The following is a 9652-nucleotide window of genomic DNA, read 5'->3' as shown; positions in this document are numbered from 1 at the left end:
AATAAACTACACTGGCCAAAAGCTATATTTACCATATTACTTTGAAAGAAGCACACGATAAATATTCCAGGCAAAATGAAATTTTATTTTGAAAAATACAATTTTCAAGATCATCATCCTCAAAATGTATGTTTAGCAATGGCTTGGCCTGACTGCCCCATTCAGAAGGAAAGCAGCCTGAGAGGTGAAAGCACTCTGCTGACTAGATGACTACCAGCTTCCTTTTCCTGGCTTCCTTTTGGTCCCTGTTTGGCTTTTGGGACACAGAAAAGCACAGCACAGTTATCTTGTAACATCTGTAAGCCAAGAACATTTCACTTAAGCATCCATTGAAGTACCTGTGGCATGCCTCATTCAACAGCTACTTCCAATTGTTTGTGATATTTTTGTTTTCTATTAAGTCTAATTTTAACCTTTACTTATAGAATCACAGGATGGTCGAGGTTGGAGGTACTCCTGGAGATTGTCTATTCCAACCCCCTGCTCAAAGCATGGTCAGCTAGGGCAGGTTGCCCAGTATTGTGTCCAGTTGAGTTTTGAATATGTATTTGAAATATACATTGAAAAACGTATTTTCTTATGTTTAAGTGGAACCTGTGTTTCAATTTGTGCAACTGCCTCTTGTCATTTTACTGGGCATCACTAAGAAGAGCCTGACTCCATCTTCTTTACAGCCTCACAGCAGATATTTATACACATTGATAAGATCTCCCTGAGCCTTCTCTTTCCCAGGCTGAACAGTCCCAGCTCCCTCAGACCCTGAAAGTTCAAACGAACCACAGAGAGCAACCTTGACCATGAAAGAGCAACTTTGGGTCCTTCTTTGCACTGTTCTAGCCAGGGTTTTGCTCTCCTCTGTCATCTCCCCTCTGTAAATGACTGCAATGGATGAGCCCTTTGGAGGGGACATTTCCAATGCACTTTCAGGGATGTGGATCCAGACGGAGCCAAAAACATCCTGAAGATGTTATTGTAACACCACAACAGGGTCCTTGTAGCAGTTTGCCTGGTCCTACCTGGTTTACGCAGATGCATGGGGTGTCCACGAGGATTTTGTTACAAGATCAGACCCTCTATTTCCACACTGCAATTAAACTACTTGTTATTTATTATATTAGCATTTACTTGGTCTAAATGATATTGGGTCCACTGCAAGGAGTTCTGCATACCTGTGTGGTCTACGGCAGGCAGAGCACTGCGCGTGCTGTGCTCCTACATGGGGTTTGTCATGAAACCGATCCTTCCTAAACCTCGTTATCCCTCTGCATGTGTGCAGCCCCTGCCCGCAGCCCCGCAGGGGATCGATACAGACTGATAGAGGCATCTGGGTGAGACAGCACGCAAGCAAACATACCTCGCACTGGAAACAGACTGTCTTTGCGGTTACAGGAGAAGGTGTGAAGCTCCACACTTCTTTCTGTTCCTTGAGCGTCTCGGCACTGCTGGAGGTGTTCAGCCAATTAGCATGGCCAATCCCTTTCTAAATGTTTTTATTTCCATGTGTAGGCTGCGCTTCAGAGAGAAAAACCTGGAGCCATGCCAGGCTCTTTCCAGAAATTCAGGAAAAGGAAATGGGATTGTTAAATAAAATAGACTGTGCTGATCTAGGAGTTCCCAAGGCAGGCTGTGCAGGCTGATGGTGCTCGCCTCCGCCGCAAGCAGTGCCGCCCGCACGGAGAGGCTCTGTCTGCAGGGAGCACCTTGCAGGGCTGGGGTCCAGTCTAGCAGCTGGCATGACAAGGGTAAGGTCTGCTCTCTGTTATTCTGGTGAGAACCCAGAGAACAGGCCAGATCGCTGTATTAGCTTGCATTTCTGCTGTGTGACTGAATGCTCGAGCAATGATGCAGAATTCAAGGCAACCTGTGTGAAAAACTTGCCTTTGGTGAAAAACTGAGTCCTGTTGCCCTCTCAGATAAGACTCTGACTTCTAGGGAGGGTCATCTGTGCTCAAGGCACAGCACTGCCCAGCATCTGATTGATACTCGTTCTCAGGGTTTGGTGAGTTGCCCCAGCTGTGCCTGTCGCTCCTTAGCCTGAATTCCCCCAGATATTCAGGATGAGGTCTTTGGAGGCAGGAGTGTTTGTGGGGTTTGAAGGAAGCAATGCAATTTTTAGGAGAGATTTCCTGTATGTCGTTAATACCATTCCCAAACTGCAGAAATACAGCACATAATTGCTACATCTGAAAATCCTGAGATGCATTGTTAGCAAGAAGTTAACAAGCAATCAAAGGTTGCAATTGTTGCAGATATTTTTAATAACAAATATGGAGAAATTGCATCTCTCCAGAGATAATTCACAAAGAGTAACATTTATACTGAGTTGACCAAGCAGCATTTTTTCTTTCATCACCAATAACAATTGATGTTAAGACTTAATTACACAAACATTTATAGACTATAAGGAGGTTTTTTGTGATAGGTGCTAAATAAATTAGTATTAAATTAGTAATTAACTAGTGCTGCCTTGTGATGTGCACACAAATTACAGCTGACCATTGCTGTGGAGGCGGAAACCAGCCAATGCTTACTGATGTCTGTTCTGCTCTGAACAGAGTCAAATCTGTCTACTCCAGTTAAGACTGTGTTTTCATATATTAATTTTTAAGGTGATGGCTGTATCATCATATCTGCAAGCCTTGAAATGCGTCTGAGCCTGAGGACCCTCCAAGACACATGGATGTCTGTTCAGCAGGGCTGGGCCCCTGTTAGTGAGGAAGGAATGCAAGCTCCATGCTCTACCTGGGAATGGGGTGGGAGGCTGGCAACCCAGCTTCATGGAGCCCAAAACCTTGTGCTTGAGCGATGCCCAGGGCTCTGCTGTTGCTTGGAGACTGGTGCGAGGCATGCTGCCACTCGAGAGGATGGAGGGAAGTTGTGCTGTAAGCGGGATTGTCAGACATGTATTTTGGGGCCACAGGCTGCAGAGCCCAAACTGTGGGTCTCTGGACCAGGACCGTAAGAAAATCACAAGCCACGTATTTAGGATGAGGTTTTCTAGGCACATTCTCCCCCTTGTAGCCACCTGTGTTGGAGATTTCAGTTCCTTTGACAAAAAGAGGCTCTGCTTTTTGAGTAGCTGGCTCAGACTTGGCCCCATCACCTCAAACCTGATTTGCCTGCCAGTCTCTCTCTCTCCCTGCTGCAGCCTCACCCAGCAGATGGTGGACCAGCTTCAGCTGATGGTGAACAAGTGCACTGAGATGTGGGTGACCAGGAAGGCACTCTGAAATGCCACAGCCAGCCAGGAAAGTGCTGCCTGTCTCTATAGTGGGAGGGGACAGAGTAGCACCCAGGACTGTGGGTGAGGTTCCCTGCTAGCAGCACTTACAGCCCCTGCAAGTACTCAGTATGATCCTGGGCCCAGCCCAGGGAAATGCTCAGAGCAGCCGGTGCTGGAACATGCTGGTGTTTTGCATTGTGGAAAGCGATGTGTGAATTGGCAGCTTTTCACTGAGCTGGGCAGCAGGGGCTGAACCCTGTTCTCAGCAGAGATTACTCATGGCTACTGCACGTATTGGCGCATCAGCCCTCACCCACCGCAATGCTGCACTCCTTTTCTAAAGAAAAAGTGGATTCTTTTGCACATGTACAATTTAGTTGGGAAACCTGGACGTGACTTCCATGGACTGCTTCAGATGCATCCCCGTAACTATTTAGGAAGGCAGAAGGAATATCCTGGGATGCTCTGAGATCCCCTGGCTGATGCAGCAGATCCCTGAGGAGACGGAGGAGTCGAGTGGGAAGCAGCCGTTCTTGCCTTATGGGGGTGCCAACGGCATCCAAACCCAAAGCTAAGCCCATTGAGCTCTTACTGCAGGCAGCCCGGGCTGTTCCCTGGGAGCTGCCAGGCTCAGCCCTGTCCCAACGCCCGCAGCCCAAAGAGGTGGGTGCCCTGCACCCCGTCCCGGGTGGCAGGTCCCACTCGTGCTCTCAGCAGCTCCTGTATTTTTTTGTGACAACAGAGGGCACCAGCGGCCCTTGCTAATGCCGGGCTCTGCCCTGCCCGGCTCCCCGGGACGTGCAGGGCTGCTGGGGCACTTTCGGACCTGGGGGAGGAAACAGCCTGCGCACCAAACCCACTCTGCTCCCCAGGCTTCGGCGGGTGGGTGCGGCGGCGCTGGCGGCCCGCTCCCACGGGCCCTGCGTGGGTGGCGGCGGTAAGGCGCACGCGCAAAGAGCGGTGGCCTGGGCGCCGCTGGCGAAGGCGCGCGCCGGGGCGGTGCACGCGCGTGGCTGGGAGCGGGGAGGGCTCGCGCCCCGGAGGGCACCTCTGAGCCTTTTGGGATCCTCACATGGCCGTTCTGCGCCTCCGGCCCAGCGGGGCCCGATCCTGCCGTCTGCCCCCAAGCAGAAGCCACTGAAATGCGGGGACTTGCGGTTAACGTGCAGTGAAGTGGTGCGGATCAGAGGCTGGGCCGCAATCCCCCTGCATTACACCAGAGTTCAGCCTCACCGACAGCTGCGTAACACGCGAGACTTGCCTACAGCGGAGCCCGCAGGGACAGCCCTGAGCTAGCTCCAAGCTGCTCCCTCCAGCGCTGGTGCCAGAATAGGAAGGAGCCCAGAGCAGGCTGGCTGCTTGGGCGTGAAATCCGCAGCAAATCTGGGCTGCTGAGGTTAGGTGGGTAGCAGTGCCAGAGTTGGTCCTTTTAGAGGTAACCCCTGTAAAGTGGGGGGCAGTCTGGGCATACCCCTGCTCCGTGCAGTAGGAATGGGGCTGCTCCCAGCCTGCTCTGCCCCTGACGTGCAGATCCTCTCTCCTTCCACTTACCCGCTTGTGTTTATCACCGCTGCAGGTGCGTGCAGCTCCAGGATGCCCGCAGAGGGATGCAGAGAAGTTGAAGCTCTATTTGCTACTTTCCTAAAGCACAGCTATCTAAGCAGGTAAGCAGCAGGCACTTTCAGTGATAACCCACTTGCTTTTGATCACTATATCACACAGCAAAATAATCAGGGAGTAGGGCAACAAAATACAGGCACAAGTACTTCTGATGAACAGCCCCTTTAGCAGAACATCCTGATTTACTGCTGTTGTGAAAGTAGAAACAGGCAGCGATTTTATTCCTGCTTTCTTCCATGCAGCGCTGGGACGGAGTTCATCTCTGCTCTGGTTTATGGGATGCTTTTTCTTTGTTTCATCTTAATTTGTGTGAGGGAAGATGAAGGGAGAAAAAACAATAATGGAGGGGAAAGGGCTGTGAGCAAAGAAACAATGTGTCACACAGTACTGAAAATGTCACCCGACCTAGTGACATTAACAGGACTACTTGCCAGAGTAAGAGCTCCTCACTCAATTTAATCCCTTGAGTAAGGGTTGAGTGGCTGAGTAGGTGGATCCTGGCAGGATCAGGCCACAGAGCTGTGCATATGAACCATAACCGAGAGTCTGTACTGGGGCCCCGGCCTCTTCAGTCCTGCAAATTTGATATATCTTGCTTATTGCAGCAGGACTATTTGCATACCAGAAGATTTACTCACATGAGCACAGGACATTGGATGCTCTGTTTACCCACAGCCTAGAAACATGAAGGTCCCAACTTTCTTCCACTGCCAGGGGACATGTGAAAGCTTCAAGCACATGCTACGGAGATAAGTAGAGACATATGCTTTATGCCAGGCCAAGATGTTTTTATAAAGAGTTTCTGGCCACGTCTGGTAAAACATTTAATAACTTTTCTGCCAGCAGCCAAAAGGCAGTCAAATATTTAAAAGCAGTAATAAAAGTTCCTGCGTGAGTCAGACTCTTACAGAAATCCTTCTAGTGAATTTCCCCATGGTAGCCTGCAGGACTAGCTGGAAAAAAATACCACAGAACTCTGCTGGTATGAAGTATTTTTTAACAAGTCCTTGGAAGTGGCATGGAATGTCCCTGCAAAGCCCCTGAAACCAGATCCCAGGCTATGTGCAGCCTAAACAGCAATTCTGGTATTTTTTTCTTTAATTACTATAGCCGCAAATCCTATTTTACTCCTAGGGAATCACAGAGAGCCCAGTTTCAGTGTGACCTTTAAGTGGCATCTCACTTGCTTATAGAAGAATATGGACAAGTGCCTATTCCTTTAACCTGGAATCCAGCATACTCGAACGTCTGTATCACAGATGCAGCAAAACGCTGCCCTGCCATGTGCGTGGCCTGAGCTCAACTCTCCGCTCTCCCTTCCTGCCCAGCTCTGCTCTTGTAGTGCTAATGAAGTACCTCTTCTTTCCCTTTCAAAGTCCTCAGGTGCTCCCTTTCTGCTTGGAAACTGCAATGAGACCCTGGGCTTTTTTGGAAATGAATCTCATTAAGATCCAAGGCCATGAAATCTTCTCTGCTAATTCTTCCTGCTGCTAAAGCCCTGTCAGTAACCAGCGTGCCCTGGTTTGGCTCCGCTGAGGGAGCAGTGCCAGGGGCCTGGGGCAGGGCAGGCACAGGTATCTCACAGCAGCTTGCTCTGACCCCAGGTTCGTGGCGTTGGCAGATGCAGGCATTCACTCTGCTCTTGCTCACCTGCTTGGGCAGGAGATGATGCTAACGGAGGGGGCAGAGGGGGAGAGGAGGGGTGATGCTGCTGGCACCTGCCTGACAGGTTGTGTGCTTGGGTACTCCACCATCTCCATGCTGAAGTAGAGCTAGTTGGTCTCTGCGTTCTGCAGATTGCTTCCATGCTGCAGTTCAGGTCTGGTTTGGATGCCCTTCTCTGGAGCACACGGAGCTGATCTGGGAGCCCTGCTTGGCCTGAATCCCCCCTCCCCACCCCAGGACTTTGCCACTTCTCCTCCAGCTGAAAATCTCCTGGAAGCTACCTGTGTTTCTTTGGTATTTCCAGTGCTTTTGACCACCGAAATGGGAAAGTGAATGTCATTTCCCCACACCAGAACATCAGGAAATGTTTTACTTTGGCTTGGCTGTAAAAAGTGGGGCAGTTGGTGAGGAAAATAAGTCTTTTTCAGAGCTGCTTTGCAGATCCCCCTCGGACACACTATGCCAGTGTGACAGCATCAGCGCAGCATGGGAGACCTCACCAGAGAGGCTTTGAGCCAAGCAGGATCGGGCTCACACAGAGGTGGGCTGCCACCATGCCTGCTGGGCTGCCCGGTCTGTTGGCAGAGATGCCACCCTCGATGTCCTAATTCCCCGTCCTGTGCTCTAACTGCAACCCCCTCCTTCTCTTGCAGAGTAAAGCCTGATACAACCCGCCTGGTCCCCCTTCCGTACTTCCAAGGCTGTTTGGTGCGAACGTGTGATCTTTAAAACAACCTGCAGGCAGGACGAAGACAGTTGCTCTGCTGGTTGTGTGTGAGGGCAGCGTTCCTCCCTGGGGATGGAAAATGGGTTTTCTGCCTCTGGGCCTACAGAGGGGGCCTGCGAACCACAGCAGGGGTGGTAGGGCTGAGCCGCTGGCCAAGGGAGCTGGGGAAAAGCGGGGCGTTCAGCACCCAGGGCGGGCGACAGCCTCTCCTTCCCCGTGGCCTTGTCTCGGGCAGAGCGCCCAGCTCCCGCAGCCGCCTGGTGAGCGGCCATCCTCCCGAGGTGTGCGACCTCAAAGGTGCGCCCGTGGCAGGATGCTTTGAGCGCACGGCAGAGGGAAAAGGCAGCGAAGTGTCTGGTTACCCACCTCAGCCTCCTCCTTCCCTCCTCGCCAGGGCGGGAGGTCTGCCCTCCTGGGTGTCAGGAGAGACTCTTCCAGGGAGGGTTTGACAGGGCAAATTTATGACAAGCCTGTTACAACTCGTTGCAGATTTGGGTAACACTTGGGGAAAACGCTGTCAACAACTGCATGCCTCTCTCCTCGGAAACCCCGGAGTGCTTTTCTGGGCTCAGCTTGCTGCCACAATTCAGCACTGCCAGCAGCTGAGGGAGTAGCTGGGTTTCCAGAGCCAGCCCTCCCTCGCAGCACGGGGATGCCTGCACGCAGCCCGGCGCAGGGTTACTCCTTCCGAGGGTGGCCGCCGTGCCCCGAGCGGCTGCAACCCTTTCGCATCAGCATGGGTTTGCTGGTCGCAGGTGTGATATTCAGCAGAGCAGCAAACGAAAGCAAGGTTCTTCCACCTTTGCATCATCATAGGATCTATTGAGACATTCAGTGTGTTTACCTCATAACGATAGTGCAGCCCTGGGGCTTGTCTCTTAGGTCCTTGCTGGTGCAATGCCTGGCTGTTACATCAGAACCAACAGTCAGACCGATGGGGTCATGCTCCCTGGAGGAGGCAGGGTGCAGATCCAGACTGTAAAGTTTGCATTTGTCTCCATTTGCATTTGCATTTTCAGCCAGAGAAGTGCCAGGGTCCTGGGGTGGGCAGAGGGGATTTAGGCTAAGCAGGGCTCCCAGATCAGCTCCAAGTTTGTCATCTTCTGTTTAAAATCATGCAAATCTGGGATGGCACTGGTGACCCCTCCACTTGCTTCTGGATGCAGACACATTGTTCCTGGTGAATCAAAAAAGCATACCCTAGCACAGGTAGCATGGGGCAAAGCTGTTTCTTTTAGGCAAGGAAAAAGCCTCTGTGTGCCTGTCAGATGCCTCAGGGGAAGCTGAAGTGGACATAAACAGTGGAACAGCTTGCAAGTGTGCAGCACTGAGAAGACAGCATGCGTCCCGTGCGCAAGATCTCATTCCCCCATCCTCAGCATCCAACCTGGGAGCACCGGCAGGAGCGGATGGTGTCATGGATGGCTGCACAGTCACATTGGTCACCTTTTGCTGATGGGATGTACAGATGCTGGTGTTTCCTGTGAGAAATCATGGAGAATTCATGTTCCACAGCAGTCTGCAGGGTTGTGGTGATTCATGGGGAACAGGAAAACCTAGTCTTATCTTCAGGGAGAAAACTGCTGAGCTTCAGGTTTCAAAGGCCTTGGTTCAGTGGAATTACAGGTTCAAATCCTGAGAGGGTCAAACAAGGTCTTTCTTCCTCTGAGACAAATGGAGTGTCATGCAGTAAATTGCCTATGATTCTCTTTGTTAGATGCTGTGTTACTTTGAAAACAGCATTGTGACAAATCTTGGCTTTCTGCAAAATAAATAACTGCATCATTTATCAAAAAGTTTTGCTTTCAGAAACGTCACCACTCTTTTAAGGCATCAGAGACTCCTGGGAATGGAGACCAGAGGAAAACAAGATGCCACTTTTATTTTCTTACTCTATTTTATTTGACATTTCTTTTTTTTTTTTTTTTTTTTTTCTTATTTGAAAAGTCCCCAGTGAGGAGTGATCCCTGGCCATGGCATGTCCTAGCAGATTTGGTGCAGTGTGACAGCGAGGGATGTGTGCTGCCTGACTCACCCCCGGGGAGGTGGAGAGCGACAGGCACGCTTGCTCGCCACATCCTTGCTGCCCGCAATTGCCACCGCGCAGGAGGAGCTCTGAGATCGCTCTTCTCCCCACAGCAGCAGACATTGCCCATCAAGCCCATTCCCAGGTCTCTTGTAGTGGAAGATACAGCTCCTTGGGTGCCGGCAAAATCACGGCGTCAGGACTGATCAGCCGTGAGTAACCAGGATGTTTCTGCCTACTTAGCTGAGACGACACATCCAGACCACTGATACCAGCTGGAGCATGAGATCCCGTGCTCATTTCTTATAGACCATGGCTGCAGAGCAGCACGCTTGGCTCTGCTGTGTGCAGTGCATGCAACACAGGTATGCTGCTCCAACAAGGCACCTGT

The 9652-nt window shown here is 51.1% G+C and overlaps 1 long non-coding RNA gene across 1 annotated transcript in view; it reads left to right on the top strand.

The window, feature by feature from the left end:
- The first annotated feature begins 4104 nt into the window (after positions 1–4104).
- LOC140653901 (uncharacterized) overlaps positions 4105–9652 on the top strand; it is a 44419-nt gene continuing 38871 nt past the window's right edge. Inside the window, exons 1-3 of the long non-coding RNA XR_012043270.1 lie at positions 4105–4624; positions 4800–4887; positions 9183–9473. This is a non-coding gene — a long non-coding RNA (uncharacterized lncRNA). The remainder of the gene's footprint in view (positions 4625–4799; positions 4888–9182; positions 9474–9652) is intronic.

Source organism: Ciconia boyciana, chromosome 7, assembly GCF_034638445.1.
Source record: "Ciconia boyciana chromosome 7, ASM3463844v1, whole genome shotgun sequence".
Lineage (NCBI taxonomy): Eukaryota > Metazoa > Chordata > Aves > Ciconiiformes > Ciconiidae > Ciconia > Ciconia boyciana.
The sequence above is the reverse complement of the archived record's forward strand: the minus strand, read 5'-3'. Positions and strand labels throughout refer to the sequence as shown.